General features: G+C 38.7%; 1 long non-coding RNA gene across 2 annotated transcripts in view; it reads right to left on the bottom strand.

Moving 5' to 3' along the window:
- Positions 1-430: 430 nt before the first annotated feature.
- Positions 431-13003, bottom strand: part of LOC143657589 (uncharacterized) — a 121262-nt gene continuing 108689 nt past the window's right edge. The window contains exons 7-8 of one of the 2 annotated variants that reach the window (XR_013162912.1): positions 3804-4103; positions 431-2106 (exon numbers count right to left, since the gene is read on the bottom strand). This is a non-coding gene — a long non-coding RNA (uncharacterized LOC143657589). Of the gene's footprint in view, positions 2107-3803; positions 4104-12153; positions 12780-13003 lie in introns of those variants that run through there. The other variant, XR_013162913.1, reaches the window with a different exon arrangement.

Raw genomic sequence — 13003 nt, 5'->3', positions numbered from 1 at the left:
GAATTCTCGCCTGACATGCAGGAGACCTAGGTTTGATTCCCAGCCCATGCACGTCCCAAGAAACAAACAAAACAAAAATAAACAAGCAAACAATTTAGCAATGGTGCTGCAATAATGGGATACTCACATGGAAAAAGAATGGAATATGACTTCTGTCATACAGCATACAGGAAAAAAAAAAAGGTTTCTGATCACATCCTATCCTTATGCAAAGTCTGACAGCTCTCACACATTTAGCACTTAGTTTTTGCAACCATTAGTGAGGCCCAACAGGTACTGTTGCTTGTCAGGAAGAAGAAATAACAGAAGACATGAGGATATATTCCAGAAATCCATAATGGTGGAGATGAAGGTGGTATTACAGAACAAAAATATAGTTATATACCTTAACAAAACAACAACTCTTTATAGTCAATCATGTTTTGGGGTAGGAAGGGGTAACTTTTTTTTTTCTTAATTTGAAAAGTTGTAGGTTTACAGAAAGAGCATGCAGAAAATGCAGAGTTCCCATACCTGCCCCCATTTTTAACATTTTGCATTCATATGGTAGATTTGTTACAATTGATATGGGAATATTATTATAATTGTACTATTAAAAATAGTCCACAGTTTACATTAGGTTTCAACATCATATGCTTTGAAAGGTTAATTTTTATTGATTAAGACAAAGCAATGCTGTGCGTTTCTATGGCTGCTTTTACTGAGGTTCTGTCTGCCCACGGACACGAGGGCTGTAAACAGGCCTGGCTTTTAGTTTTGGAGTAAGAATTCATTTCTACCCCAGTTGAAAAATCTAATTCCCAGCTTCCAGGCCTTGAAATCCATGAAATGCACAAAATATATCAAATTAATTAAGAAATATTTCAAAATATTTCTTTAACATATCTGCTAACTACCATTTTACTAAAAAGCTAACAGTAATCCATCCCAAAAGATTTATTAAATGCGTCCCTGGCAAAGCGCTGTGGTAGAATAGGAAATGTTTAATTCACAGTTCTTGCCCTTAAAAAATTTTGCAACCACAGAAATAAGTAAAGAGACACAACAGGGACAGCTGAAAGATATCAGAGGAGGGCCTGATAACTTCTGGTTGGGAAAATAAGAAAGGATTTCACAAAGGAGGCTAGGTGTATAGATTTTGAAGAGAGTAAGAAAAAGAGAGAAATGCATTTGGAAAGGCTTAAGAATAAAGTTGATTCCATCTCACAGAAGTCAAGGGAGAAATTAGTTTAAATCATAAAGTGCATGGGCAGTCCCAAAAGCTAGTCAGGAATGATGAGGACTAGCATTGGCCATTGGATGTAGAATTTCGTGACCAGCCTAATGAAAAATACGATTGCAATAAAGCGGTGAAACAAAGATCAGTTGCACAGTGATCTCAGACTCATGAAGATACTACTTACGATGAGAGAGAACCAATTATATTTGTAGGCAAATAGAAAGGATTCAGTGTAATGAGAGAGAGATTGAGAGGGAGAAAAAGAGAGAGGAGAGAGAGGAATGATAGTAGTTAAATCAGAAGAGGCAAAGCAGGCTGGAATCCCAGTGTGCACAGGGAGCAGGAAAGCCCTGAAGAGAAACAGGTCACCTCTTCCTCTTTCTATTATTTTCTCTCTCGGAACCTGGTTGATTTTCTTCATGTGTCTCTAGTCGCATTCTCGAGTGAGCCTGTTTCACTGTAGAGTTGTACATGTATTTGCTTGCTTGCATCTTTTTACTGGCCTTCACTGAACTCATCATGAGGACAAGATTATGAGCTGCACAGTGCCTGGCATGTAAAAGATTGTCAGTAAGTTGTTTATAAATGAAATGGAACATAAGGAACAATAGAACAAGTAGAGATGCAGAAAGATGAGGTGGAGAGACTGAAGCTGAGAGTGTGTTAACCGCTTGACCTTCTAAGAGGCGTGTGAAGTTCACTACTGAGAATGAGGTCAGGGTGCGGTAGGTGGAGAGGAGAGTAGATGGTCAGGAGCAAGAAAGAGAGGACAAAAAGGGTGATGAGCAGCAGCACCAGGTAGGGTGTCCCAAAGCTGGATGGTGTGACTTGGGAGTGGGCCAAACTGGCGGGGCTTCGTGACTTTCTCCAGAAATTCTTGGCAGCCCCTGTGAAGGAGAAAGAAAAGCAAATGGTAGTTGCTAAGGGCTGGAGTTGGCAAGTCTGGTATAGAAGGACAAAACGGTATCAACTTCATACCAGCCAACACTCCTATCCTTGATTTATGAGTCTGTTTGTGTTTGGTTCCTAAAATAGCCAGCTCATTTAAAAAGGATATTCTCAAAATTTGTTAAATAGTACCTCATGCAGTTTTCTTTTTCAGCCATTCTACCTTGAATTGGTATTGTCCTTGAAGGTATAAACCACATGTTGATGGAAGAGGTGTGCCAGGGGATCAGGATCTAGTAGTCATTTCAAGCCCTTTGATTTTCTGGGGGCAGGTGGGAGGCCTTGGAAGAACTATGGGCAAAGGGGCAGCTGGTGTAAAGACCAAAAGTGCCGTTTGTTATTGATACCAAAATAAAATCTGAAGCATGTAATCAGTTCCAAATTCCTTCAATTTCCCTATTCAGTGATTCTTGAATGTTTGCGTTCATCAGAATCACCTGGGGTGCTTGTGGGACCAGAATGCTGGGCTCTACCCTCAGAGTTTCTTATTCATCCGGTCTGGAGTGGGGCTGGGGAATTTGCATTTTTAACAATTTCCCAGATAAGAGAAATTTCTCTTGTTCTGAGAGCTCTCTTTGAGAAATACTGTTCTAAGGCAAAGGACTTTCTCTTCATATTCCTATGTACTCCTCTTTTTTGCCTTCTTGTAACGAACAGAAACATATATTGAGCAACTACTATGAGTCAGGCATGATACTCTTAGGACAGAGCCTGACCCAGAGACAACATGCAGAAAATATTTTTTGAATAAACGAATAGTGAGCAAAATCCAGGGAAATAAGCTTAATTTTATACTGGGAAAGCACTATTTTAATACAATAATTTCATATATTAGTATACAGTTGAAAGCTGTTATACACGTTATAAAGATAAATCGAGAGCTGTTAGAGTAATATTAACCAGAGAGATTAGAACAGCCAGTGGAGGAAAGCATATTGAAATGGGGACTTGAAACCACTATTGATTTTAAGTGATTTCATCAGAATAAAAATATTTATAGGGAGTTTTGAGCACAGAGCTCCATAGTCCACCCAACTGGAGGTTCTTCTTCCTAACACCACAGCACTGAGCAAACAGCAAGTACTGTTAATTGATAACTGATTGAAGATAAACCAGCCAGCAACTATCTCAGAAGCTTTGGGCCAGTCATTGAAGCTCTTTGGGCTTTAATCAACCCCCTCATCCATAAAATAAGGGAGTAGTTTCTATGATCATTCCAGAACTGGGGTTCATCACCTTAGCTCTACATCGGAATCACCAGGGGCAGTGTAAAACACTGAATTCTGTGTCCTACTCCCAGAGATTCTGACTTAATTGTTCTGGAAAGTAGCCTAGGTATCAGGAATTTTAAAAGCTCCCCAAGTGGTTCTAATGTGTAAGCAAGATTGAGAAACACTGGGCTAGAGGGATTCTAGGTGATTCCTATAATTGGTTTCAGCAGCCAAATTCCAATGTATTACAGGTTAAATACCCAAAAGTCCTAGGTTTTTGTTCTTAATTTCTAAACCAAAATATATTAAAATTTTAGTTAAGATGGTTTTCATTTTAAACAAGACTCCCAGAATTAAACTGTTTCAATAAAATTACAGTTTCTTTCTCTTGGGTTTATAGAAAACTTCACAGCAATTTTACTCACCTTGAATTCTCACTGAAATGTAACAGAATCGTGATCTTTGTAAAGCTTGTTTCTTTCCAGATTCTGTAGGTCTTGCTGATGGCATTGTTATTAATTTATTCACAAGTTGTTAAGAGGGACTTCAGGCTGATGCTCAGGAAGAAGGCTGAAGAAGCATTCTTTATTATGATAAAACTACTATCCATATTACTTTTTATATTTAGTGGAAACAAGAAACCTCTGTTTTTAAGTTTCTTTTATATTTTAATCAATCATAAGTGTACTCAGTAAGTTTTTTCCATCTTTACTTGGTTAACTCACCTAGAAGCAAAAATTAAAGGTTGGTTGCCAATTATCTTAACTAATTCATAACAGAAAAATCCAGTTCATAATTACGTTTGAAAATACTTTGCCTTGACCACTGTGAACCTATCCCACCTTCCCATTCCCTCCTTTCCTGTTTTAATTACTTTATATCTAAGATCTTCTGGCTTTAATCGAGTGGTATGCTGGTAAAACTTTAACAGCCCCTTATACAACAGTATTCAAAGAAGCATTATTCACAATAACTGAAAAGTGGAAACAATCCAAATGTCCATCAACAGATGAATGGATAAACAAAATGTGGTTACAGTGGAATACTGTTCCACCATAAAAAGGAATGGAATTCTGATACCTGGTACAACAGCTACAACGTGGTTGAACCTTGAAAACGTTATGCTGAGTGAAAGGAGCCAGACACAAAAGGAAAAATATTGTATAATTCCATGTATATGAAATATATAGGATAAGCAAATTAATGGGGACAAAGCAGATTATCAGCTATCAGGGATTAGGGGAAGGAAGGAATGGAGAGTTCCTGCTTAATTGGTATAGAGTTTGATTTTGGTGATGAAAAGGTTTTAAAGAAAGGTGGTGATGGTAGGATGACATTGTAAAAGTAAGTAATGCCACTGAATTTTACACTTAAATATGGTTAAAATTGCAACTTTATGTTATATATACGTTATTGCAAAAAAAAAATTAACAACCAGTCTTTGGAGAGTGGGGAGAGCACTGTTTTGTGGCATTTGTTATTTTCTGTGGTGTAAATACTCTCACTATGGTCTATTTCAAGCTACCAACACTTGTGTCATGAAATGCAGAGTTTGTAAGAGGTGTGCACTCTCAGCTCTCGTGAGCTGGTGTCATCCAACTCCAGCCACCACACCTCCCACCTATGAGGCTCTCCCCAGGAAGAAGAATATAAACTGACATTGTATTATTTGATGTAAGTAGGATTTCCTTCCATCTCCTCTAAACCTACCTTTCCACCTTCAATCCCAGTATAAACTTATGTCCATTTCCTTAAGGTCCTTATACTCATCTCAAATGAAAAGGCTGTGATAGGCACTAAATAGACATTCAGAAGATTCTTGGACTGTATTTATACTTCCATATCAAGACCAACCAGGCATTTTAAGCAAATTGCTCAACTCAGTTCCTCTTCAGTGAAATAGGGATGAGAGTAATAGCAACCTTACACAACTATTGTTAAGCATGCAAGAGATATTATATAAGAAGTACTTCTCAAACTTGAGTGTATATAGAAATCACCTGGATGGTTTATCAAAACACAGATTCCAAAAATAAAAAATAAAAAACAACACAGATTCCTCCCCCTTCCTCACCCAACCCCCACCCTGAGTTTTTGATTCAGTAGGTTCCAGGTGGGGCTCAAGATTCTGCTTTTCTAACAAGCTCCCCAGTGATGCTGATGCCACCTTCCAGGACTTCACTTTGAGTAGCTCTGTGATAAGGCTCCTTATGAATTTTTCCATGTAAACATAAGTAGTTAATATGTTGAGGGGGATTGTGGCTTAATGGTTCATCTATTCTAGAGACGTATATGTTTAAATGGCATTGACAAAGAACTGGATTCTCTGCATTTCACCAGAGGGTTTAATGTATTACACACTGAGATTTGGGAATGCAGGGAAGGCACCATATATCTTCATCCCAAGGAATACATCAATCTATGTGTGTATGCACACATACACACACACATACACACACATGCATATAGAACTCATTTGTAAGAACCCAAGCCTGCTCCTCTTCCACTGCTTCCCAACTCAGGACATCACTCCACCAAGCAATGGTTCACAAGCCAGAATCAAGTCCTGTTCATTTTACCATTTAAATATCTTTCATTTTCATTTTCTTCTCTCCATTCATTTACCACCACTATCACCATCCTAGACAAGCCTCCATCTTCTTGTATCTTGATTACTACAAGGGCCCCCTATCTGACTGATCTGCACCCTCTGTATCCCTCTCTAACGTATTCTTCTCTCTGTAGCTAGGGTGATGGTAAAATGTAAACTTGATCATGTCACCTCGTCATGGTCAGGTTCGTGTGTCAACTTGGTCAGCTGATGGTGCCCATTTGTCTGCCTGGGCAAGTACTGGTCTGTCTGTTGCTATGAGGACATTTCATAGAATTAAATCATGATCACATCGGCTGCATCCACAGCTGATTGCATTTGTAATCAGCCAAGGGGAGTGTCTTCTGCAATGAGTGATGCTTAATGCAATCACTGGAAGGCTTTTAAGGAGGATTCAGAAGAGATGTTCTCTTCTTCCTGCTTTGGCCGATGAGCCTCTCTTGTGGAGTTCATCCAGACCCTTCATTGGAGTCACAGCCTGCCCTACATTTTTGGACTCGACATTCCCACAGTTATGTGAGACACTTTCATAAATTTTTTATCTATGGATATTTCCTACTGATTCTGTTTCTCTAGAGAACCCTAGCTAATACAACTTGGTACCGTGAGTGGGGTCCTTAAGAAACAGAATCTTAAAAATGGGGTTTTATGATTGGTTTTCTACTCTGACTGGACTTAAAGGCACTAAGGACCCTGATTCCCATAATCAGATTGATACTGCCAATCCATGGGGTGAGTTGGCAAAAAATATAGTAAAAATATCACCATTGGATTCTTCTAAAGCTTCACTTGTACGAAGCCAGTCTCTGAGGGATAATGTTTTTAACACCTTTATGGAGTTTTGTGGAAATAGGAGGTATAGAGTGTTGGCTGGTTGTTGTTAGATACACTGTATACATTAATGAGTGAAAGTGATGGATTTAAGGCTTCAAATGAGAAGCTTACACACCATCTGACGGATGTAAATGTTTCTATGAGTGTCCTGAAGGAAAATCTTATTTCCTGTAGCTGTAGACTTGAGATCTCCGAAAATCAGACTCAGAATTTTATTGTTAGAGTAGTAACTTTACAATTTAAACTGAACTCTCAATCCTGCATGGTGTCTGCTGTTAAAGTGAGGGCATAGATTAGAAAGGAATGGGACCCTAAAAAATGGGATGGTGATATATGGATTGATAATGACGTCCATGAACAGGTTGAAACCCTAGGTCATACGAGTCTTCTCTAGATAACTCTGTATAGTGTGCTCTGAGAACATAGCCACCCCACCTTCAGTCTGCCTTGAGGAGTTGGCCACCCAAACTCCACCTAATCAGGTTTAATATCCACACAAATTGGGTCACATCTCCATAGAAATAAACTAATTAAAGTTTCCAACATACAGTACTAAATAGGGATTAGAAGAAATGGCTGCCTTTATAAAATGGGATTAGGATTAAGACATGGCTTTTCAAGAGTACATAAACCTTTGCAAACCAGCACACACTTGCACCACCAATGGCTTTCCCCTCGTTCTTAAGGTAATGACAAAACTTACAAACATGGCCTGCAAATCTCTTTATGAGCTGCCCTCAACTAAATTTCTCTAGCATCACTTTTGACAATTCCAGCCACACAGGCAATTATCAAGAGAACACTCAGTGGAAGATTTAAGCAATAAGAAAAGAAGTGTTCCTTACAACGTTTGCAGGAGAGTCCAGCCTTCCGAAGAACAGGACACCCTGAATAAAGGATAAAGCAGGTATTTAAAGAAAAATGCTACAAAGTTAAAATCAGTCCATTTGTTATTTTGATTGCTCAAAACCCAGAAATTCTCCACTAGATCTTCATATCTGCAAGCATCTAGGTTAAAAAAAGTCAGCATTAACATTATTTTTATCGTTCAGGAAGGGACTCAAAACTTGATTCATTTGGGGGGACCAGGATTAGACAGGGTATTTCTGGGTTTTTTTTGTAGCTATCTCAGGATGCAAAGTTCATGTATGCAATGTATAGGCTTAATTATCACATGGCAAGGCAAGGGGCCAGCGTTCCTTTCCTTTCATCTTTCAGTCCCTTGTATTTATTCTGTGTCTTTTCTTTACAAGACCTTTGCAAATGCTGTTTCCACTGATTGGAATATGTTTCTTTATATATTCCCCTCCTTAACTTCAATTGTTCATTCAGTTTATAGCTCCAACTTCACTACAGTAGGCCAGTCTTCTCTGACCTCCAACCTAGATCAAGTTCCCCTAATACAGTTCCCCTAGCACCACATACCTCTCCCTTGGGCATTTGTCACAAAGTTTGCTCCCTCACTGCAATTCCAGGCTGGCAGGGTACATGGTATACAGAAGGTGCTCAATAGACGATTTTATAAATTCCAAGTATAGGATAACATTTAATTATCATTTGATTCCTTATGATGCATGCAAGACATATTACTTTCCTCATTATTTCCCATTTGGCTGATGAGGAAATTGAGGCTCAGAAATATTTACATGTCATGCTACGTGCTATGTCATGCTATGACTTCTAAGCAGGGGATTAAAAATTCAGTCCCTCCCAGCTACCTCATAATCCCCTCTGGTTTTAAATGCTTACTGAATCCTTGCCAGTGAAGAATCAAACTGAGTTACAATATTCCAGGAGGGGAAAAAATGAAAGGGAGAGACAATCTTTCAGAAATTGTCCCAAAATATCTGGCTTAAGAAATGTCAGATCAGATAGTCTACAAGACCTTGAAAAGGGCAAAGAGATTGTGAACTCTGCAATTATGTAACAGTGCAAAAAACCCAGATATCTTTGTTCAGGTTCCCTCTGCTTAAAAATAACAGACATCAAAACAGACTGACAATATTGCTGCTTGTTTAAAGCTAAAGTTTAAGGAGTAGACGTGTATTTGACTTCACATAATAAAACGATAATTGAACTTCACAGACAAAAAAAGCAAGACTATGTCATTTGCATAATGGCAATTGTGTCAAGTCTTCAGTAAATCCTTGATATCAAAACTCATTGGAGATCAAAGTCCTAAATGTAAGAACCAAAACTATAAAATTCCTAGAAGAAACAGAGGAAAGACTCTCCAAGACCTTGTGTTAGGCATTGGTGTTTTAGACTTTACAAGCAACAAAAGAAAAAATAGATTAATGGGAAATCATCAAAATTAAAAACTGTTGTGCAAAGGACTTCATAATAAAAGTAAAAAGACAACCCAGGGGCGGGCCGCGGTGGCTCAGCGGGCAAGAGTGCTTGCCTGCTATGCCGGAGGACCCCGGTTCGATTCCCGGCCCCAGCCCATGTAAAAAAACAAACAAACAAACAAAATATAATAAAATAAGAAAATGTTTAAAGATGTTTCCCTTTCTTCCTCCTTTCCTTCCTTCTATCCTTCCTTCCTTCTCTGTCTTTCTTTAAAAAAAAAAAAAGACAACCCAGAATGGGACCAAAATGTTTGGAAACTATATATGTGATAAAAGTTAACTTCCAGGAAACATAAAGAAATCCTACAACTCAAAAACAAAGGAAGACAAACATCAAATTAAAAGACAGACAAAAGATTTGAATAGACATTTCTCCAAGAAGATATCCAAATGGATTAAAAGCACATGAAAAGCTGCTCAACATCTTTAGCCATTAGTGAAATGCAAATCAAAGCCACAATGAGATACAATTTCATACCCTCTGGAATGGCTACTATTCAAAAAAATGGAAAATAAGTGTTGGAGAAATGGGGACACTCATTCATTGTTGGTGGGAATGTAAAATGATGCAACTACTGTGGAAAATATTTGGTGGTTCCTTAGTAAGTTAAATATAGAATTACCACATGACCCAGTGTATTAGCTAGGGAAACAGAATCAGTTTTTATAAGAATTGTCTCATGCAACTGTGAGGAGGAACAAATCCAAACAAATTCCATTTCTACTCCTTAAACTTTAGCTTTAAACAGGCAGCAAACCCAAAGCAAACCCAAATTTCACCCTCTTCTGAGTGCTGAAATCATCACTTCTCCTTTTAAGACCTTCAACTGATTGGATGAGACTTTTCTCACTATTGAAGGCTATCTCCTCAGTTGATAGTAGATGTGATCAGCCAGAGATGAAATCAATTTACTAATGATTTAAGTCCATGAAATATCCTCACAGTAAAGATCAGGCCAGTGCTTGCTTGACCAAACATCTAGATGCCATAACCTGGACAAGTTGACACATGAACTTAACCATCACACACGGCACTACTACTTCTAGATTTATACCTAAAAAATTGAAAGCAGGGATTAGAACAGATATTTACACACCGATGTTCATAATTGGGTTATTCACAATTGCCAAAAGATGAAAGCAACCCAAATGTTCAATACAACCAATGAATGGATAAGCAAAATGTGGTATATGTATACAATGGCATATTATTCAGCTGTAAAAAGGAATGAAGTTCTGATACATGTGGATGAAACTTGAAGATAACATTTTGATTAATATTAGCCATTCACAGAAGGACAAATACTGTATGAGCTCACGGATATGAAATAATTTGAATAAGCAAATTCATCAAGTCAGATGCTAGGATGCAGGTTACCAGGGACGAGACACTATTCTAGGTTTTGGGAATATAATAGTTGTATTAGTTAGGGTTCTCTAGAGAAACAGATTCAACAGGGAACACTTGCAAATATAAAATTTATGAAAGTGTCTCACGTGACCGTAGCATCACTAATTGCAGAAGACACTCCCCTTTGGCTGATTACAAATGGAATCAGCTGTGGATGCAGCTGACGTGATCATGACCTAATCCTATGAAATGTCCTCATTGCAACAGACAGGCCAGCGCTTGCCCAATCAGATAAACAGGTACCACAACTTGGCCAAGTTGACACCTGTCCCTAACCATGACAATAGTGAAAATAGTAAATACGGTTTTTGTCCCTACAGTACTGAATTAGGATTAAAAGAAAGGGCTGCCTCCACAAGATTGGATCAAGATTAAAAGTTGGTTTTTCTGGGGTATATAATATTTTCAAACCAGAACAGGGTGGGAGTGGGGATTCTGTGTTTTCCGTGGGGAAAATGTTCAAAAATATCATCTCAAAGCTATCAGTCATGAAATGGGATTATTTAAACATGGAGTCAGAAAAAAGCATGTTTTATTAGTTATAAATCCTTTCTTGCCATTCACAGACCAGTGCTTTTCCAACAGCTGCAAATTTATGCAAAACACACACACACAAAGACCCTGTGGTAGTAGCTACCATGTTCCACAGAACTGAAAGAAGGCTTATAATGCCCATTTATCCTTAATATGTTCATAATAACCAGAAGGGTCTTCATTTTGAGCTGCTAAGAAAATGTATGAATGTGCTAGGAGCCCTAGTATGTGTAAAAAGTAAAACTATATTTTCATATAGTGATATATTGTTGGCACTTATTTCATCATATGAACTTCAATAGTGAGAGGAAATAGAACAGAAGTAATTGGTTGGGGGGCTGATAGGAGTGGAGGAAATATGAAGGTAGAGGAAGGTGATGGGAAGCAGACTAAAGTAATCAAGAGACCCACAAATCTAAATCATCCATCAAAGAAAACAGTTATTATGTTCCAGGGCTAAAAATGGGAAGAAATGGTTAATTCTGCACTTTTCTCAGCTCAAAGGACTTTGCCCTTCATCAGATCTCTGAAAATGGTGCCCATGCTTGGGTTATAGAGCAACATAGTTCTGTTCTAAGATCTGCATAAGATTAATGTTCCTTATGAATTCACACTCCTTCATGGAACCCTCCTACACTCTGAGGATTTAGAATTACCAGACAGGCCATTGTGTCCACCCACAGTCAGAAGCTCCAATCCCATCCCCCACCCCCACCCAGTGTAAGGTCAAGCTGATTTAGCTTGACCTAAGATGGCAGGGGTGCCTTTCCTTGAAGGATGACTGTTCTGTCTTCAGAGATTACCTTTTAAAACAATCTTGCTAGCTCTACATACTTCCCTGCTCTTTCCACACCCCAGTAACAAGTAAAGTTAGTTTCTGACTTGGGGATTCACATGGTTTCACCTTTTGAGAACTTTCTTTATAAGTCATGTGCTCCAGGGCCTTTTTATTATCATCTCAAATATATAAATTTAAGTAAGATATTGTTAAAATGCTTATTTGGGGGAATATGCTCATCATGGGTGACCATTCCCACAGCTATCCCCATATCCTACCCACCACAGATACCTCAGTTCCCAGGGATAGAAGGACCTTGTCTTCCCACCACTTCTTAGTTACTGCAGCAGGGCATCCCGTCACCCTTGTAGTCTGTTACTCCATCCTATACCCTCCACCCCACTCACTGGCAGGACAGCATTAAACCCTCCCAAGCTTCTCTAGGGGTAAAAAGAGAGCCCATCCTTTCAAGAAGTGACTCCAAACCCATGTAGAATTCCCTTTTCCTCTCCTAGATACCCATACATCTCCGAATGGATTCTAATATCCCAGATGTGATGGTTAGGTTCATGTGTCAATTTGGCCTGATGATGGTGTGCAGTTGTTTTGTCAAGCAAGCACTGCCCTAACTGTTATTGTGAAGACATTTCGTGGACATAAATCATCAGTATGATGATCACATTTGCCATCAGCTAAGGGGTGTGTCTTCCACAATGACAGAATCCAATCACCTGGCTTTAATCCAATCAGTTGAAGACTTTTAAGGGAGGAGGGACAAGTTCAGGAATCAGAAGACAGATCTTTCATCTCTACTTCAGCCAGCCAGCCTCTCCTGAGAATTCATTGAAGACCTTCATCATTTTTGCCAGCTTGCAGTCTGCCCTGCAGAATTTGAATGACCACATCACTACAGTTGCATGAGACACTTTTATAAAATCTCATATTTACAGATATCACTGTTGGTTTTCTTTCTCTAGAGAACCCTAACTAATACACCAGTTTACACTTTTAGTTCTGAATGCCATCAATAAATCTTCTATAATGTGGCCTCCAGACAAAATAAGCATGATCCACCAGATGTAACCAGCTAGTTTGGTTCTTCATTC

The sequence above is a fragment of the Tamandua tetradactyla genome, chromosome 15 (genome assembly GCF_023851605.1).
Source record: "Tamandua tetradactyla isolate mTamTet1 chromosome 15, mTamTet1.pri, whole genome shotgun sequence".
NCBI lineage: Eukaryota > Metazoa > Chordata > Mammalia > Pilosa > Myrmecophagidae > Tamandua > Tamandua tetradactyla.
Note: the sequence above shows the minus strand (reverse complement) of the source record. Positions and strands in the feature narration are given on the sequence as shown.